Source organism: Coregonus lavaretus (genome assembly GCF_964263955.1).
Source record: "Coregonus lavaretus genome assembly, contig: HAP1_SCAFFOLD_535, whole genome shotgun sequence".
NCBI lineage: Eukaryota > Metazoa > Chordata > Actinopteri > Salmoniformes > Salmonidae > Coregonus > Coregonus lavaretus.
Genome location: NW_028162090.1, coordinates 165,639 through 187,214, shown reverse-complemented (window position 1 = coordinate 187,214; position 21,576 = coordinate 165,639). Strand labels below are relative to the sequence as shown.

Below are 21,576 nucleotides of genomic sequence, written 5' to 3'. Positions count from 1 at the left end.
TCAACTCCTCCTCCAGAGTCAAATGCAGGTAAGACATTTTGATTTCTATATAGTATCAGAAAGAGCAGATTCTACAGTTTCTACTTTAGTCAAATAACTCTCAAAATTCAAGAGATGAGCTCTATTTCAAAATATAAGTTTTTCCAAGAATAACCGCGCTGTCCAAGCATAAAGCATGTGAGCACTGGTGGCAGCATTGCTCAGGCTACTAAGTAAAGATTAGTAACATAATACAACTTAAAATATGCTGTCCTGTTCTTTTGAAATAAATTGTCTTATTTCCATAATGTTTCTTAAGACTTGCCATTAGTGGTTTTTCGTTTTTAAATATAAAAAATACAGCAGGGATCATCAACTAAATTCAGCCACGGGCCAATTTTCTACTTGAGCGGATGGTCAGGGGGCCAGAACATAATTAAAAATTATTTGAAGACTGCAAATTGACCGCAAGAAGCCCAAACATATATAATATTTGACTAAAACATAATAATTTCAAACCTTGCTTACATTTATATACAATCAAGTGTCTCTTTATTATGTGTGGGAATACTTGGGAACAGATTTCCAACATTTTTATCACTTGGAGCTGATTTCCTGGTGTTATTAGTCTTTTATGTCCAACAATAAAAATTGAAAAAATGTATTTTTGTTTTGCGCAGAAAACTTGGGGAACCCTGCCTTACAGTAACATAAACTAATGAAAATGCTATTATGTTCCATTAAATTATTATTTGTTTGTATTCTAATGTTACCCAAGACCTTCATAAACACAACCAAATGATTATTCTTCCGAAAGCATATATGAAATGTATTTATTAGACTGTTAGAATGTTGACTCGTCATTGGCTCGAAGGGGTGTCTGTCGAGGCCAGGTGTATGCTAATGATGATGCCCAACAACGTTCTCTAGTGGATACTTATAGGCTGAAAGGCCCAGCGTTTTCTAGTGTTAAATTACAAATAATCAAATACACATGTATTTGAACCCAGGTCTGCTACTGTAATATACTACTGTAATATAGGATCAGCATCATAACCCTGTAGTATTCGGAAGTCTAAATACAGTCAGTAATGCAGCATTCTCCCAACATACAGTAAAAAAGTGCAGACACTCAACCTCTAAAGAAAAGTGCTGTCCAAGACTTTTCATATCCTAATCATTCACTGCAACTCCATCCGCTTGACACTCACTCCTCCCTTAAAGCATCAACTGGACTTACTGCAGTGCTGGTCTTATGAAACACACTCGTATTTATAGTTGACCATGACTAATCCATTACAATCAATTATAATTTTCATTTAGATATGCAGGGAGTGTATGTCATAACCATGCTGACTTGTTTGTTGTCTAAACATGTGGATGAAACCATTCGATAAACTGTAGCTAGAACATGCTTTACTTTGGACACATGAGATATGCCTCCGGTGAGAGTTGGAACCAATATGCTGCCACAGAACTCTTCAGGGCCTGAACAGTGGAGGAGTGACCACAACCTTGGCATAAATAAAGTGAAAGAGATTGATGGAGTGAAATAGATTGATGGAGTGAAAGAGATTGATGGAGTGAAAGAGAGATGGAGGGAGACAGTGAAGGTTGTCTTGTTTTGTATGCTTTGTACAAAATAATAAAATGCAGGACGACAGGATATTTATAAACGTAGCTCTTTATTAACTAGCTATAACTGGCATGTCCATGTGTCTCTGGCCATGATCATCTTTAGAATGACCTCACCACCTGGGTGGTCTTAACCAATCATAGCACAGTATGATATGACAGTATAATGCATCTAATTACAATTCAGTATGCTGACACATATGAATATTACATCCCCCTTCTTTTAAAAAAAATAAAAAATATGTACAACAATAAAGCGTTTCTTTTGAATATATGCTCTGTAGTTTGAACTCGAGGTAAGTAACCATTTAAACTGCACCAACTGCATCAACATAACAGACAAACAATGATTCAGCATACTGTTACTTTTAGAACAAATATTTCTCAGCAACTCAGCTTTTCACTGTAGCAATGACATCTCAACATATCAAACAAATACCATACCAAAGCATTTCAAGTTAACTTTCAATAACAAGTTTACAGTCTGGAACTCTTTTAGGGCAGCGATCCACCTACACCCTTTGACATTTCACAGGTCTAGGACAGCTCTAGGCTTGACCTCTCTTCCTGACCTTGTGTGATATGAAGCTGAGCATGCTTCTGTGTCAGTCAACAGTTCTTGTGGTGTTGCAGGTAAGTATGGTGTATGTTGTGTTGTGTCTGTGTTTAGTCCATCCCGTTCTCTTTCAGGGGAACAGATCATCTCGTCAGTGTGTTGTTCTTTTGTGTTCAGTAGGTGACGACGATTGCGGCGGTACACCGCTCCTTCTGCGGTGCGAACGAGATATGAACGTTCAGTGTCAGCTGGTTGGATGACGACTGCTGGCTTCCAGTAGCCATGCTCCTGGATTCTAACTGACTCTCCGTCGTTCAGTGGTGGCAGTGGTCTGGCTGACCTGTCGTAGTATCGCTTTTGCTGTTGTTGCCTCTGTGCACGTTTTGCATGCACTTCCTTGTAGCTGACGACCTCAGGTTGCAGCTGCTGGTTGGTGCTGGGAAGGATTGAGCGAAGTCTGCGGCTCATCAACAGCTGGGCTGGTGATTTGAAGTTGTCAACTGGAGTGTTGCGGTATTCAAGGAGACTGAGGTAGGGGTCTCTCTTGTCTGCTTTTGCTTTGTCCATGAGTGATTTAGCGATCTGCACAGATTTTTCAGCAAGGCCATTACTTTGAGGGTAATGTGGGCTTGTGGTGACGTGTGTGAACTCCCATGCTTTTGTGAAGGATTCAAACTCATTTGATTTGTAACAGGGCCCATTGTCAGATATTAAAGTCTCTACAATGCCATGCCTGGCAAAGGCTGCTTTCAGCTTGTGTATCACAGCTGCAGATGTGGTGCTGTGAAGCTTGTCGAGTTCGAAGTATCTGCTGTAGTAGTCCACTGTTATAATGTAGTCCTCGTTGTTCCACGTGAACAGATCGGTTGCCACGACCTGCCAGGGTCGGTCTGGGATACGGTGAGGTAACATTGGCTCTTTGGTGTTTGAGGGGCGTCGTTCAAGACAGGTGGGGCATTTACCAACCATGTCCTCTATTTGTTTGCACATTCCGGGCCAAAACAAAATGTCCCGTGCTCTCTGTTTGCACTTTTCCATGCCCATGTGTCCAGCATGGATCTTTGTCAAAATCTCTTTTCTGAGACTGGTAGGAATGATAATTTTCTCTCCTTTGAAAATTATTCTGTTGATCTGTGATAGTTCGTCACGATGGTTCCAGAACTCTGAGACGCTCTGAGGGCATTTTCTCCTCTCCTCAGGCCATCCTGACTGTATGACTTTCCTCAGCTGTGTGAGTTGTGTGTCTTTTTCTGTTTCTGCTCGGATCTCCTTCAGTTTTGTGTCACTAACTGGTAAGTTGCTGTACACAGTGTGCACCTGCATGTCCATGCCTTCACTGAGGCTGCTGTCCTTGTAGGTAAGAAACTTCCTGGAGAGTGTGTCTGCGACAGGGATGTCTTTGCCTGGACGGTGAGTGATTGTGAAGTCGTATTTTTGTAGTTGAAGGATCATTCTCTGTAGCCTTGGCGGGGCTGCGGCTAACGGTTTCCTCATGATTGACTCGAGGGGCTTGTGGTCTGATTCCACAATGACTTGTCGTCCATAGAGGCGTACTGCATTAGCATCAAATAGCCCCCGCGATATGCAACTTTTCAGGGAAGTTAGGAACCAATATACACAAGCAGTTAGGAAAGCAAAGGCTAACTTTTTCAAACAGAAATTTGCATCCTGTAGCACTAACTCCAAAAAGTTTTGGGACACTGTAAAGTCCATGGAAAATAAGAGCACTTCCTCCCAGCTGCCCACTGCACTGAGGCTAGGAAACACTATCACCACCGATAAATCTACAATAATCGAGAATTTCAACAAGCATTTTGCTACGGCTGGCCATGCTTTCCACCTGGCTACCACTACCCCGGCCACCAGCTCTGCACCCTCCGCTGCAACTTGCCCATGCCGCCCCCGCTTCTCCTTCACACAAATCCAGACAGCTGATGTTCTAAAAGAGCTGCAAAATCTGGACCCCTACAAATCATCTGGGCTAGACAATCTGGACCCTTTCTTTCTAAAACTAGCCGCCGAAATTGTCGCAACCCCTATTACTAGCCTGTTCAACCTCTCTTTCGTAACGTCTGAGATCCCCAGAGATTGGAAAGCTGCCGCGGTCATCCCCCTCTTCAAAGGGGGTGACACTCTAGATCCAAACTGTTACAGACCCATATCCATCCTGCCCTGCCTTTCAAAAGTTTTTGAAAGCCTAGTCAACAAACAGATCACCGACCATTTCGAATCCCACCGTACCTTCTCCGCTATGCAATCCGGTTTCCGAGCTGGTCATGGGTGCACTTCAGCCACGCTCAACTTCCTAAACGATATTATAACCGCGATCGATAATAGACAGTACTGTGCAGCCGTTTTCATTGACCTGGCCAAGGCTTTCGACTCTGTCAATCACCGCATTCTTATTGGCAGACTAAATAGCCTTGGTTTCTCAAATGACTGCCTCGCCTGGTTCACCAACTACTTCTCAGATAGAGTTCAATGTGTCAAATCGGAGGGCCTGTTGTCTGGACCTATGGCAGTCTCTATGGGGGTGCCACAGGGTTCAATTCTTGGGCCAACTCTTTTCTCTGTGTATATCAATGACGTCGCTCTTGCTGCTGGTGACTCTCAGATCCACCTCTACGCAGACGACACCATTTTGTATACATCTGGCCCTTCATTGGACACTGTGTTAACAAACCTCCAAACGAGCTTCAATTCCATACAACACTCCTTCAGTAGCCTCCAACTGCTCTTAAACACTAGTAAAACTAAATGCATGCTCTTCAACCGAACGCTGCTTGCACCCGCCCTCCCGACTAGAATCACTACTCTAGATGGGTCTGACCTAGAGTATGTGGACAACTACAAATATCTAGGTGTCTGGTTAGACTGTAAACTCTCCTTCCAGACTCACATTAAGTTTTTCCAATCCAAAGTTAAATCTAGAATCGGTTCCCTATTTCGCAACAAAGCCTCCTTCACTCATGCTGCCAAACATGCCCTCGTAAAACTGACTATCCTACCGATCCTTGACTTCGGCGATGTCATTTACAAAATAGCCTCCAACACTCTACTCAGCAAATTGGATGTTGTCTATCACAGTGCCATCCGTTTTGTCTCCAAAGCCCCATATAATACCCACCACTGTGACCTGTACGCTATTGTTGGCTGGTCCTCACTACATATTCGTCGCCAAACCCACTGGCTCCAGGCCATCTATAAATCACTGCTAGGCAAATCCCCGCCTTATCTTAGCTCATTGGTCACCATAGCAACACCCACCCGTAGTCTGCGCTCCAGCGGGTATATCTCACTGGTCATCCCCAAAGCCAACACCTCCTTTGGCCGCAATTCCTTCCAGTTCTCTGCTGCCAATGACTCGAACAAATTGCAAAAATCTCTGAAGCTGGAGACACTTATCTCCCTCACTAACTTTAAGCATCAGTTGTCAGAGCACCTTACCGATCACTGCACCTGTACACAGCCCATCTGAAATTAGCCCGCCCAACTACCTCATCAAATCAAATCAAATCAAATCAAATTTTATTGGTCACATGCGCCGAATACAACAGGTGCAGACATTACAGTGAAATGCTTACTTACAGCCCTTAACCAACAGTGCATTTATTTTAAACAAAAAAAGTAAGAATAAAACAACAACAAAAAAAGTGTTGAGAAAAAAAGAGCAGAAGTAAAATAAAGTGACAGTAGGGAGGCTATATATACAGTAAAATAAAGTGACAGTAGGGAGGCTATATATACAGGGGGGTACCGTTGCAGAGTCAATGTGCGGGGGCACCGGCTAGTTGAGGTAGTTGAGGTAATATGTACATGTGGGTAGAGTTAAAGTGACTATGCATAAATACTTAACAGAGTAGCAGCAGCGTAAAAAGGATGGGGTGGGGGGGCAGTGCAAATAGTCCGGGTAGCCATGATTAGCTGTTCAGGAGTCTTATGGCTTGGGGGTAGAAGCTGTTGAGAAGTCTTTTGGACCTAGACTTGGCACTCCGGTACCGCTTGCCGTGCGGTAGCAGAGAGAACAGTCTATGACTAGGGTGGCTGGAGTCTTTGACAATTTTGAGGGCGTTCCTCTGACACCGCCTGGTATAGAGGTCCTGGATGGCAGGGAGCTTTGCCCCAGTGATGTACTGGGCCGTACGCACTACCCTATGTAGTGCCTTGCGGTCAGAGGCCAAGCAGTTGCCATACCAGGCGGTGATGCAACCAGTCAGGATGCTCTCGATGGTGCAGCTGTAGAATTTTTTGAGGATCTGAGGACCCATGCCAAATCTTTTTAGTCTCCTGAGGGGGAATAGGCTTTGTCGTGCCCTCTTCACGACTGTCTTGGTGTGTTTGGACCATGATAGTTCTTTGGTGATGTGGACACCAAGGAACTTGAGGCTCTCAACCTGTTCCACTACAGCCCCGTCGATGAGAATGGGGGCGTGCTCAGTCCTCTTTTTTTTCCTGTAGTCCACAATCATCTCCTTTGTCTTGGTCACGTTGAGGGAGAGGTTGTTGTCCTGGCACCACACGGCCAGATCTCTGACCTCCTCCCTATAGGCTGTCTCATCGTTGTCGGTGATCAGGCCTACCACTGTTGTGTCGTCGGCAAACTTAATGATGGTGTTGGAGTCGTGCCTGGCCATGCAGTCATGGGTGAACAGAGAGTACAGGAGGGGACTGAGCACGCACCCCTGAGGTGCCCCCGTGTTGAGGATCAGTGTGGCAGATGTGTTGTTACCTACCCTTACCACCTGGGGGCGGCCCGTCTGGAAGTCCAGGATCCAGTTGCAGAGGGAGGTGTTTAGTCCCAGGATCCTTAGCTTAGTGATGAGCTTAGAGGGCACTATGGTGTTGAATGCTGAGCTGTAGTCAATGAATAGCATTCTCACGTAGGTGTTCCTCTTGTCCAGGTGGGAAAGGGCAGTGTGGAGTGCGATAGAGATTGCATCATCTGTGGATCTGTTGGGGCGGTATGCAAATTGGAGTGGGTCTAGGGTTTCTGGGATTATGCTGTTGATGTGAGCCATGACCAGTCTTTCAAAGCACTTCATGGCTACAGACGTCAGTGCTACGGGTCGGTAGTCATTTAGGCAGGTTATCTTAGAGTTCTTGGGCACGGGGACTATGGTGGTCTGCTTGAAACATGTTGGTATTACAGACTCAGTCAGGGACATGTTGAAAATGTCAGTGAAGACACTTGCCAGTTGGTCAGCACATGCTCGGAGTACACGTCCTGGTAATCCGTCTGGCCCTGCGGCCTTGTGAATGTTGACCTGCTTAAAAGTCTTACTCACATCGGCTACGGAGAGCGTGATCACATAGTCGTCCGGAACAGCTGGTGCTCTCATGCATGCTTCAGTGTTGCTTGCCTCGAAGCGAGCATAGAAGTGGTTTAGCTCGTCTGGTAGGCTTGTGTCACTGGGCAGCTCGCGGCTGTGCTTCCCTTTGTAGTCTGTAATAGTTTTCAAGCCCTGCCACATCCGACGAGCGTCAGAGCCAGTGTAGTATGATTCAATCTTAGACCTGTATTGACTCTTTGCCTGTTTGATGGTTCGTCGAAGGTCATAGCGGGATTTCTTATAAGCGTCCGGGTTAGAGTCCCGTTCCTTGAAAGCGGCAGCTCTACCCTTTAGCTCAGTGCGGATGTTTCCTGTAATCCATGGCTTCTGGTTGGGGTATGTACGTACGGTCACTGTGGGGACGACATCATCGATGCACTTATTGATGAAGCCAGTGACTGATGTGGTGTACTCCTCAATCCTCATCCCTACATTGTTATTTATTTTGCTCATTTGTACCCCAGTATCTCTATTTGCACATCATCTCTTGCACATCATTCCAGTGTTAATACTAAATTGTAACTATTTTGCACTATAGCCTATTTTATTGCCTTACCTCCATAACTTGCTAAATTTGCACACTGTATATTATATGTATTTATGTTGTATTTTTGACTTTGTTTTGTAACCATATGTAACTCTGTGTTTTTGTTTTTATCGCACTGCTTTGCTTTATCTTGGCCAGGTCGCAGTTGTAAATGAGAACTTGTTCTCAACTGGTTTACCTGGTTAAATAAAGGTGAAATAAATAAAAAAAATTATAAAAAAAATAGACATACTGATGGAAACGCTTACATCCGAACAGAATGGCATACAGCTCCTTTTCGATTTGAGCGTAGTTGATTTCACAGTCTGTGAGAGATTTGGAAGCGTAGCCGATGGGTTTTCCTTCTTGCAGTAGCACTGCCCCTAGTCCATACTTTGACGCGTCCACCTGGAGTCTTAGCTCTTTGTTGGGGTCGTAGTAGGCAAGGATTGGTCCTGGTTCTCTCGTGATCAAGTCTTTCACTTTCTGGAAAGCGATGTCGTGTTGGTTGTCCCAGAGGAACTCACTGGACTGCTTTAGCAGCTGACGCAGGGGTGCATTAGCATTGGAGAGGCTGGGTGCGAACTTGGCTAAGTAGTTGACCATGCCAAGCACTGTTTCCAGCTCTGCACGGTTCTTTGGTGGCTCCATTTCCTTTATGGCTGAGATCTTCTGCGGATCTGGCTTGATTCCATTCGCTGTGAGAAGATGCCCGAAGTAGCTGACCTCTGTAGCGCCGACTGTGCTCTTCTCGGGGTTGAGCCGGACTCCTCTCTCGCGGGACCTTTGCAGCATCGCGTTGAGGTTTCTGTCGTGTTCCTCTTTGGTTCGACCATAGACAAGGATGTCATCCACAATTGCCACGACTCCGTCGAGGCCTTCGTACACCTCGTCGATCTTTCGCTGAAACTCGTCTTGGGCTGAGATAATCCCAAAAGGCAGGCGACGGAACCTGTAGCGTCCAAACGGTGTGTTGAACGTTGTGAGCTTAGATGACTCTTCTGTGAGCTTGATAGCCCAGTAGCCTGATCTGGCGTCCATGACACTGAAGTAGCGTGCGCCCGCTAGCTTGTGTGTGATGCCATCTAGCGTCGGTAAGGGGTAATGGGGGCGTTTGATAGCCTTGTTCAAGTCTCTTGGGTCGAGACATACTCTGAGCTTGCCTGTGCGTGGTTTCTCCACCACCACTAACGCGTTGACCCAATCCGTCGGTTCTGTAACCTTGGTGACGATGTCAGATTGCTCCATGCTCTCCAACTCTTTCTTCAGACGGGCGCGGAGAGCAAGTGGAATCTTTCTCGGTGGGTAGACCACAGGGGTTGCGTCTGGGTCAAGGTGAATGGTACATTCTCCTGGGAATAGTCCTATTCCTGTAAAAACATCAGCAAACTCCTCCATGACATTCTCTATCTCTACTGGTGCTGTCACTGATAAAACTAGCTTGATAAGGTCCATGTCTAAACATGCTTTAAGACCTAGCACTGCAGGTGCTCGAGTGTCAACAACGTAAAAGTCCAACATCATGTCCCTTTCCTTGTATTTGCATTTGAGAGTGCATGTGCCTTTTACTGGGAGCTGTTCACCACCATAACCAGTCAGTCTGCGCGTGGTGGGCTGTAGCTCACACTCAGATGTCAAGCTTCTGTACTTACTCAGAGGAATAATGTTTACTTGTGCACCAGTGTCTAGTTTGAATTTTAGCTCTGTGCCTTGTCTTCCTATCTCAATGTCAGCAAAGGCTTGCTCTGTCTCTGATATCTGACTTTTCTGTGTCACTGAATCAATAAACAGTTCATCAGCATTTGACTCTTTGATTGACATTTCATCTTCACTCACTGTATGTACAGTTTTTCCACGGTAAACTCTGCACACTTTTGCAAAGTGATTCCATTTTCCACATTTAGTACACTGTTTGCCTTTAGCTGGGCAATTCCCCTGTTCGCCGTGTACTTTGTATCCACAATATCCACATGTTTTGGGGCGTTTGGAGTCTGTGTCGCTCTGTTTTGGAGTTCTGTCTGTCTCCGTTCTGAAACATGCTCTCTGGGCACTGGAGGTGTGCTTTGATGTCTTCCTGACTGCGTGCACTGCTTGTTCACGTGATGCGCTCGTGCTGCCGCCTGAAATGGTTTTCATCTGAACCTGTGCTAGCTCGTGAGATCTGGTTATGTTGATAGCTTTGTCCAGTGTTAACTCTGATCCAACATTCAAAAGTTTCTCTCTCACTCGCGGTGAGTGTATTCCAAATACAATACGGTCCCTGACCATCTCATCCTTGTTTGCATAATCACAGTCTTTCACAAGCAGACGCAGCTCAGTGACAAACTGTTCAAACGATTCGCTAGCGCCTTGTACTTTCTCATGGAATTTGTACCTAGCAAAAATTGTATTGGTCTTTGGCACAACATATGCTTCAAAACGATCGTAGTATGTTTTCAGTACCTTTGATTCAGCCTCGGTAAGTGTCCATGTGTTGTAAATGTCTCTCCCTTTTTCACCGATCCAGAGGAGCAGGTAGCTGCACTTTTCCTCTTCTCCTCTTTCCTTCAGAGGACCCGTGAACATCAGCTCCACATGCTGTTTGAACTTACGCCATGCATCGGGTAGATTTGTAGACCCCCAATCCATTCGAGGTGAAGGAACTCCAGCAAAATCCATCTTTTAGTCCTTTTACATGTCTTGTTTTGTATGCTTTGTACAAAATAATAAAATGCAGGACGACAGGATATTTATAAACGTAGCTCTTTATTAACTAGCTATAACTGGCATGTCCATGTGTCTCTGGCCATGATCATCTTTAGAATGACCTCACCACCTGGGTGGTCTTAACCAATCATAGCACAGTATGATATGACAGTATAATGCATCCAATTACAATTCAGTATGCTGACACATATGAATATTACAAAGGTGGCAGGGGCAAGATAGAGATGTTGAAAGGAGCAAGGGTTATGAAGGGGAAGAGAGGGTGTGGTGAGCAAAGGAGAAAAGTAATATGTGAGGAATAGTGAAGGAAGGTTACAACGTGATTGAAAACAATAGATGGAGGGATAGATGCAGAGTGAGGGTAAAATATGTTATGAGAGGAGACGGGAGGAGCAGGTGAAGATCACCACTTCACAGCCTGAAAGACCTAACTACTTGTGGTCCTCTGTAGCTCAGCTGGTAGAGCACGGCGCTTGTAACGCCAAGGTAGTGGGTTCGATCCCCGGGACCACCCATACACAAAAAATGTATGCACGCATGACTGTAAGTCGCTTTGGATAAAAGCGTCTGCTAAATGGCAATTAATATTAATAATAATAATATTAATACTACTAGGGGGCAAAAGAGACACAGATGGAGTGAAACAAGACATAAACACTGCAAAGTTATCTAAAGATAGAAGGTAACAGCATATTCGTAAGAGCACTATTATTCACTATACACCATGTAACTCAGTGTATCTCTATGGGAGGGAGGCAAGGCTGAGCTGTCAGCAGGTTGTGTGCGCGTGTGTGCTGCAATGTGTGTGTTATTTAGAGCACATTATGTCTTAATTACTGTACATAATAATATTAAGAGTAGCTGCTATTGGACTGTGCTGCTGTACATAATGGTCAGACGCATTATGGCGAGCAGAGGATGTCAAAACAAAACATTTAAGAACACACACACTGAATAATACACATTATTCTGTATACCCACACACTTTGATGCACCAACACACACACGCACGCACACACACGCACACACGCACACGCACACACACACACACACACACTCCAATAGAAGTGGTTTTGGCTGCCCTCCAGAGAGAGGAGATTGTCCCTCTAATGCTCACTTGTGTCCTGGTCTTAATGGTTCCAGATGTTGGACAAGAGTTATCCAGAAAACTTGCTACTTTGAAATGCGGCCAACTGTAATGGTTGACACACCCATCCACCCCAACCTCACCAGTCTAGCCATGGTCTAACCATGTTATTCTGTTTTAGTATCCACCTGGAGTTGTATGGCTGGTTTACCCTTCTGCTTATATGCAGATACCAACTTAGTGGCCTTGAGGTTTGAGTGTCCGCCCTGAGACTGGAAGGTTGGGAGTTCGATCCCCGGCTGAATCATACCATGTAAAGACTTTAAAAATGGGACCTAGTGCGTCTCTGCTTGCTTACTCAGCATTAAGGAGATAGATTGGGGGTAAGGTCAGGCGATAGACTAGCGTCCTGTCCAGCGGGTATACTTGTGCCTCACACTACATAACCCAGGAGATAGGAGGCTGCTGGTCCTATGAGCCGTTCTGGCACGCACTAGCTAAGCCAAGACTCATGCAACTTACTTTTTACATGGAGATGGACCTGACCATATCATAACATTCTTGTAACCATGTTTCGACCATGTTATAACCGTATTGGAAACATATTTTAACCGGGTTGTAACTGTGTTTTAACCATGTTTTAACCATGTTATGACCATGTGTTTCCAGGGCTCACCTGGAGGCGAGTGCGGAGCGTTGGAGTCATCTGCTGAGCCTGCTGGAGGAGCTGTGGAGGTGGATCTGTCTGAAGGATAAGGAACTGGCCAAACAGATGCCCATAGGAGGAGATGTCCCCACCCTGCTGCAGCAGCACAACCACTGCACGGTCAGTACCATAACACAACCACTGCTCAGTCAGTACCATAACACAACCACTGCTCCGTCATTACCATAACACAGCCACTGCACGGTCAGTACCGTAACACAACCACTACACAGTCATTACCATAACACAACCACTGCTCAGTCAGTACCGTAACACAACCACTGCACGGTCAGTACCGTAACACAACCACTGCTCCATCATTACCATAACACAGCCACTGCACGGTCAGTAAAGTATCACAACCACTACACGGTCAGTACCGTAACACAACCACTGCTCCGTCATTACCATAACACAACCACTGCTCCACAACCAGTAACACGGTCATAGAACTACAACAAAACCACAACTATGACTACTACAATATGGTAAATGTAACAAAATCCCAACAACTAGTTTGTGGTTCTTTAGTATAAACAGCAATGTGGTTACTGTGCATTAATACATGAAATTACCCTTATGAGTTGTGATTCAGCCTCTGGTCATGTTTTAAGCCTGTCTGCAGCTGCTGTCGTTGCTGCTATTGTTGCTGTTGACACAGTAATGTGTTTCTCTGGCCTTTCCATTTTATTCAGAAGGCTGTTATTTAATTCACACAAACACCTGGAGAGTACACACACGTCTACCACTGCAACTCTGTAATGGTGTGTGTGTGTTTGTGTGTGTGTTTTTGTGTGTCAGTGCAGAGGTCAAATCGACGTTTATTGGTCATATACACAGATTTGAAGATGTTATCGCAAGTTTCTAGTTCCAACAGTGCAGTGATATCTAGCAATATAATAACAATACACACATTATCCAAAAAGTACAATACATTAAGAAACCCTAACCTCAGAGCAAGCAATATCAGAAAGAGCAATGTCAGAACATATATATATATTCTGACATTGCTCTTTCTGATATTGCTTGCTCTGACGTTGGGGTTTCTTAATTTCTTGTACTTTATATATATATATAAAGAACAGGTGTTCCTAATATTTTGTACACTGTGTATAAATGGTGTGTGTAGACAGTATGGACAGTATATGTACAAGGTACTCGAGAGATGGCAGTGCAGAGTCTTGCCGGTTCCTGCTCGACTTTGCTTTTTTTTGGCTATTTTTGCGTTCATTATTACTTTGTAAATTCAGAATGTTTGTGCAATAAATACGACCGACAAACACTTCTGGATCAGGAACCGAAAGCTACACACTTATCTCTCAGCCTCCCAGATCTGGAATACTACATCCACTTCTTTGTTCCCCGCACAGCGTGCTTATCTTTTGCTGCTAACCAAGATGACCAAAGGCAACGTTTCTGATGCTAAAATGCCGACCCCACTATATGCCGAGGGAATTCACGTGTGTTATTAACACAGCTGTGTACATACCGCGACAAGCAAACACCAAGGCGACCCTCAGCAAACTGTACAAGATCATTAGCCAGCAAGAATCCTCTCATCCAGAAGCAGTCTTTATTGTCATGGGTGATTTTAACCAAGCACGTTTAAAACACATTTTTCCAAAATATCACCAACATGTATCCTGCCCCACAAGAGGAAACAATATGCTACACCATGTATATACAAACATCCGTGATGCGTACAAAACCATCCCCCGTCCCCCACTTCGGCCAATCAGATCACGTCTCTCTGTTCCTACTCACCGCCTACAAGAAGCAACTCAAGAGGGAGCCACCAACACAGAGGATGAAGACTCAGTGCTGCATGATTGTTTTGAGAATACGGATTGGAACATGTTCAAAGATTTATCCACCCAGGACTCATCCATTAAAATTCAGGAATATATACTGAACAAAAATATAAACGCAAACATGCAACAATTTCAAAGATTTTACTGAGTTACAGTTCATATAAGGAAATCAGTCAATTGAAATTAGTTCATTAGACCCTAATCTATGGACTTCACTTGACTGGGAATACAGAAATGCATGTGTTGGTCACAGATACCTTAAAAAAAGGGTGTTGATCAGAAAACCAGTCAGTATCTGGTGTGACCACCATTTGCCTCACGCCGATCCAGAGCATCCCAAACAGGCTCAATGGGTGACATGTCTGGTGAGTATACAGGCCATCGAAGAACTGGGACATTTTCAGCTTCCAGGAATTGTGTACAGATCCTTGTGACATGGGGTCATGCATTATCATGCTGAAACATGAGGTAATGGTGGCGGATGAATGGCACGACAATGGGCCTCAGGATCTTGTCACGGTATCTCTGTGCATTTTAATTGCCATCGATAAAATGCAATTGTGTTCGTTGTCTGTAGCTTACGCCTGCCCATACCATAACCACACCACCATGGGGCACTCTGTTAACAACATTGACATCAGGAAACCGCTCGCCCACATGACGCCATACACGTGGTCTGCGGTTGTAAGGCCGGTTGAACGTGCTGCCACATTCTTTAAAACAACATTAGAGGCGGCTTATGGTCAAGAAATTAACATTCAATTATCTGGCAACAGCTGTGGTGGTCATTCCTGAAGTCAGCATGCCAATTGCACGCTCCCTCAAAACTTGAGACATCTGAGACATTGTGTTGTGTGACAAAACTGCACATTTTAGTGGCCTTTTAGTGTCCCCAGCACAAGGTGCACCTGCGTAATGATCATGCTGTTTAATCAGCTTCTTGATATGCCACACCTGTCAGGTGAATGATTATCTTGGCAAAGGAGAAATGCTCACTAACAGGGATGTAAACAACATTTGAGAGAAGTAAGCTTTTTGTGCATATGGAACATTTCTGGGATCTTTTATTTCAGCTCATGAAACATGGGACCAACACATTACATGTGTTTATATTTTTTTAAAGTTTACTATACATACAGTAAATGTATGGGTATATGGAAATGGCATGTCTGAATGGAGGCTTAGGAATGTTCAGGGGAATGTCTGGAAGGAAGGAAGGAAGGAAGGAAGGAAGGAAGGAAGGAAGGAAGGAAGGAAGGAAGGAAGGAAGGAAGGAAGGAAGGAAGGAAGGAAGGAAGGAAGGAAGGAAGGAAGGAAGGAAGGAAGGAAGGAAGGAAGGAAGGAAGGAAGGAAGGAAGAAAAGTTGGTAAGCTAAGCCACTTACATGAATAAAGAGGAAGATATAGGAGGCCTGGAGTAGAGTGGAAAGGACAGGAAGAAAAGGATGATGAAATGACGGTCTGAGAAATCAAGTAGACAGAGAGAGTGATGGAGAAGAAGTGAGAGAGGAGAGAGCGAGTGAAGGATGATGTTAATGGAGAGACAGGCGAAGAAGCAGAGGAGGAGGTGGAGAGATTGAGATGAAGAGCGTAGAAGGGCGTAAAGAGTTGGATATTCATAATCACTCAAAGAAAACGATATAACCATTGCATTTAAAGAGAAGTTGGATACTCTGAATCACTCAAAGAGAACAATATAACCATTGCATTTTTTTTGGGGGCGTAGCAATCCTTATATCACCAAGTCAACAACATAATTTATCAATTTTTTTTATGAATACAGCTAGTTGTTTACAGTACATATAGATTCATGTAAACTAATGAAAGGGCGGTAAAGGAAGAAAGGAAGACAATTTGTTATTCCGGGGCGGGAGTTGTCCGACAGTGCTCTTCTCCAGTGAGTGTGTCGATTGTGTCTGTGTTTTTGTCTGCTGATAATAGCTTTTATTAATCACACATTCAATTATCCAATAAAAGGTCCTGTGTAAGCGTCCCACTGATTAAACTCATCAATCAGCTTTATTAAATTAACGGATTGTAGAGCGGGAGAGAGAGAGGGGTAGGGGGGAGAGAGAGAGAGAGCGGGACGAGAAGAGAGCACTTTTTTAATCGCTCTCTCTACTTTTATCTCCCTGCAACAGTTGTCTTTTTCTTCTCAGTGTGGAGAGAAGCTACAGCAGTATGTTGTATATAAGTATATCATTAAAACTGAGTGAAGTGTATAATTAAAAAGAGTGATTAGGAGTGTGTGTGCTATTTACTGGTTTAGAAGGGGTTTAATTAACTCACTGTTTGTGGAGGCTTAAGTTTCGAGAGTGTTGTTGTCCTCATTTTGCTAATATTAGCGTCAGTTGATCGGCTAAGCCAAGCTAACATATTTACACAGCCTATGTTAAGCTATAGAAGCCAAAGTTGAAGCTAATATATTCCGAATAGCTACGCTAAGGTGGTTTAATCACACTGTCTGTGTGATTGATTAGCACCATTTGTACCTGGATGGGCAGGTCGTAAAATAAAATGAAATTAAACTGCTGCGTCGCCACAACCTTATCTCCCTCAGAGGGAGAAAGAGAGAGAAAGAGAAAGAAAGAACCAGAGAGAGAGCGAAACAGAGAGAACAGAGAGAGACTTTCTGACTTTGAACTTCTGTGAATAATTACCTATCATTGATGACTCAACTTTTAATTTGTTTCTCCTTATTTAACTTTAGAAAGTCTCTCTTCTAGTGTTGAGGAGTTCCTATCTATCTGAATTGAGCCTGGTGAACTTTAAAGTTCTTTACTGAGTTGGTTGGCTTTCATTTTGTTTTACTTAGCAAAGCCAAGTCTCAAGTTTCATGTCTTACAGGGTTGTAGGGGAGTTTTCTGACTTTTGAGGGGCCAAGGCCAGAGGTAGAGAAGTAGCCCTCGTTTGGATGAAACTGCCTTCAAGATGTCTAGCTTATTTATTTTAGTGCCCAGAGCCTCTGTAGGAAGCAGTTTATATTGTAGGTGTGCCGGCCCTAATGCAGGTGATACCTCCAACACAGCATAAACAATGTGAGGAGAAACTACAGTCAGTGGCCAGCTCATTAGATACACCACCCCGTTCACGAAAATGGTTTGCTCCTACAGACAGTGAGTCACGTGGCCGTGGCTTGCTATATAAAGCAGGCAGACAGACATCAAGCCATTCAGTTACTGTTCGATTGAACATTAGAATGGACAATCCTGTGGTGAAAACAGCTCGTTGATGAGAGGTCAAAGGAGAATGGCAAGAATCGTGCAAGCTAACAAGCGGGCCACAAACAAACAAAACAATGGCACAGTACAACAGTGGTGTGCAGAACGGCATCTCGGGACGCATCGGTCCTTGTCACAGATGGGCTATTGCAGCAGACGACCACACCAGGTTCCAATCCTATCAGCTATGTCTTCCAGAGTTAGCATGATTCTGCTTCAATTCACACTGACCACCTTGGAAAGGAGAGGAGAGGGCGTGAGAGAGATGTTGAGAGGGAAAGTAAAAGGGAGGAGAGGCCAGATTCATGGAGGTCTGGAAATAGCCTTCTCTCCTCTCTGCTGTGTTGTAATGCTATCTTCCCCTCATATCTCCTCATCAGCACAGGGCAGGCGCCGATAAGACTGTCTGCTCTGCTGTTTTGTACACACACACACAGCCAAGGTCACATATCACAGCTACAAGATACACTCCAGGCTTGCAGTGCATTGAAAAATGTCATCCTGGGGGGCTTTTTGTCACTGTAGCACCACTTATTCTGCTCTTAGTTGAAGAATAATGTTTTTCTGAAGAGTCACAACTCTGTCACTAACCAATGTTAGTGCCAAAACCAATACTGCAACTACTGTATCAGAGAGGAGAGAAGTAAAAAGAAGACTGTGTCAACCTCTTTGACTTTCATGCCTCTTGTTTTCCTATATTCTCCTCCTCAGACAGATAGTAATCTCTTATCTCATCCTGGCAACTGAGGAAAGTTATTTTATTTCCTCTTGAAAGGGGATGCATCAGCTTGTGTTTAATGTTTGTTTTCTACTTTGAGTGTTTTTCCTCAAGGCCCTGTCCGTAAGAAGGCAAGACAAACACATTTTCACGATTTCAGTAATATCAATCAATCATTCAATAGTTTGTACCTGATTAAGTAGAATCCTGTTAAAACTACCATTTATATTCCTAAAACATAAGTTGAAACTGATACTATTGATGCTTCCTGTTTTTATTTATTTATAGCCAAATGTCATAACACCGGTTTTAAATGTCCAAATTCATATCAATATGCTGAAATAAATTGTGATATGTTGAAGACCAAGACATAAAAATGATTCCCAACACAAGTGAAACACTTGTGTTCAGATTACTTGTATTAGTACCTTAAAAACTGCTCACGCACCAATATTTACCAAGCGGTCACTCTAGACTGAAATGTATTAGCTTGTTCGACTTTAATCAATAGCGAGCACAAATGTATCACTCACATATACAGCTCTGCAATTTTTTCTTAAATCAGCATCTCCATTCCAGTGTCTGTTGAATTCCAACACAGGCACACCTCATTCTACTGAATTAGGTACTGATTAGGTGATCACCTGAACCAAATCTTATTTAACGTGGGAAAGTATAAAAACCACTGCTGTGGTCATCACTATCCTATTGCAGTAGGACCAGCTGGATGGCAAAAACAGTGCTAATAGTACCTCAAAAGTAATATTAATCAAAAAATAACTATTGACCATGCCAGAAGAGTTGAAAAGGAACGTTTTGAGAGAGGAAAAGAAGGGTTCAATTCTGGCTTTACTGACAGAGGGATACAGTGAGCGTCAGGTTGCTTCCATCCTTAAAGTTTCAAAGATGGCGGTTCATAAGAACAAGGTCAAGCAGCAGACATTGGGGACAACAAAGCCACAGACCGGCAGAGGGCGAAAACGACACTCTACTGATAGGGATGACCGCCAACTCATTTGAATGTCACTCAACAACCGTAGGATGACATCAAGTGACCTACAAAAAGAATGGCAAACGGCAGCTGGGGTGAAGTGCACGGCGAGGACGGTTCGAAACAGGCTCCTAGGGGCAAGGCTGAAGTCGTGCAAAGCTAGAAAAAAGCCCTTCATCAATGAGAAGCAAAGAAGAGCCAGGCTGAGGTTTGCAAAAGACAATAAGGATTGGACCGTAGAGGACTGAAGTAAGGTCATCTTCTTTGATGAGTCCAATTTTCAGCTTTGCCCAACACCTGGTCGTCTAATGGTTAGACGGAGACCTGGAGAGGCCTACAAGCAACAGTGTCTCGCACCCACTGTGAAATTTGGTGGAGGATCGGTGATGATCTGGGGGTGCTTCAGCAAGGCTGGAATCAGGCAGATTTGTCTTTGTGAAGAACGCATGAATCAAGCCACGTACAAGGTTGTCCTGGAAGTAAACTTGCTTCCTTTTGCTCTGACATTTCCAGCAGGAAAATGCACCATGCCACACAGCCAGGTCAATCAAGGTGTGGATGGAGGGTGACCACCAGATCAAGACCCTGTCGCCAGCCCAATCTCCAGACCTGAACCCCATTGAAAACTTTTGGAATGTGATCAAGAGGAAGATGGATGGTCACAAGCCATCAAACAAAGATGAGCTGCTTGAATTTTTGTGCCAGGAGTGGTATAAAGTCACCCAACATTAATGTGAAGGACTGGTGGAGAGCATGCCAAGACGCATGAAAGCTGTGATTGAAAATCAGGGTTATTCCACCAAATATTGATTTCTGAACTCTTCCTAAGTTAAAACATTAGTATTGTGTTGTTTAAAAATGAACATTAACTTATTTTCTTTGCATTATTCGAGGTCTGACAACACTGGATCTTTTTTGTTATTTTGAGTTTTCATTTTCTGCAAATAAATGCTCTAAATGACAATATTTTTATTTGGAATTTGGGAGAAATATTGTCAGTAGTTTATAGAATAAAACAAAAATGTTAATTTTACCCAAACACGTACATACAGTGGGGAGAACAAGTATTTGATACACTGCCGATTTTGCAGGTTTTCCTACTTACAAAGCCTGTAGAGGTCTGTAATTTTTATCATAGGTACATTTCAACTGTGAGAGACGGAAAAAAAAAATCCAGAAAATCACATTGTATGATTTTTAAGTAATTAATTTGCATTTTATTGCATGACATAAGTATTTGATCACCTACCAACCAGTAAGAATTCCGGCTCTCACAGACCTGTTAGTTTTTCTTTAAGAAGCCCTCCTGTTCTCCACTCATTACCTGTATTAACTGCACCTGTTTGAACTCGTTACCTGTATAAAAGACACCTGTCCACACACTCAATCAAACAGACTCCAACCTCTCCACAATGGCCAAGACCAGAGAGCTGTGTAAGGACATCAGGGATAAAATTGTAGACCTGCACAAGGCTGGGATGGGCTACAGGACAATAGGCAAGCAGCTTGGTGAGAAGGCAACAACTGTTGGCGCAATTATTAGAAAATTGAAGAAGTTCAAGATGACGGTCAATCACCCTCGGTCTGGGGCTCCATGCAAGATCTCACCTCGTGGGGCATCAATGATCATGAGGAAGGTGAGGGATCAGCCCAGAACTACACGGCAGGACCTGGTCAATGACCTGAAGAGAGCTGGGACCACAGTCTCAAAGAAAACCATTAGTAACACACCGCGCCGTCATGGATTAAAATCCTGCAGCGCACGCAAGGTCCCCCTGCTCAAGCCAGCGCATGTCCAGGCCCGTCTGAAGTTTGCCAATGACCATCTGGATGATCCAGAGGAGGAATGGGAGAAGGTCATGTGGTCTGATGAGACAAAAATAGAGCTTTTTGGTCTAAACTCCACTCGCCGTGTTTGGAGGAAGAAGAAGGATGAGTACAACCCCAAGAACACCATCCCAACTGTGAAGCATGGAGGTGGAAACATCATTCTTTGGGGATGCTTTTCTGCAAAGGGGACAGGACGACTGCACCGTATTGAGGGGAGGATGGATGGGGCCATGTATTGCGAGATCTTGGCCAACAACCTCCTTCCCTCAGGAAGAGCATTGAAGATGGGTCGTGGCTGGGTCTTCCAGCATGACAACGACCCTAAACACACAGCCAGGGCAACTAAGGAGTGGCTCCGTAAGAAGCATCTAAAGGTCCTGGAGTGGCCTAGCCAGTCTCCAGACCTGAACCCAATAGAACATCTTTGGAGGGAGCTGAAAGTCCGTATTGCCCAGCGACAGCCCCGAAACCTGAAGGATCT

At 44.1% G+C, this 21,576-nt stretch overlaps 1 pseudogene across 1 annotated transcript in view; it reads left to right on the top strand.

Moving 5' to 3' along the window:
• Nucleotides 1–21,576, top strand: part of LOC311116536 (utrophin-like) — a 275,197-nt pseudogene that overhangs the window by 138,070 nt on the left and 115,551 nt on the right. Inside the window, exon 19 of the transcript in view lies at nt 12,489–12,645. The product of the transcript in view is annotated as an utrophin-like (transcript). The remainder of the gene's footprint in view (nt 1–12,488; nt 12,646–21,576) is intronic.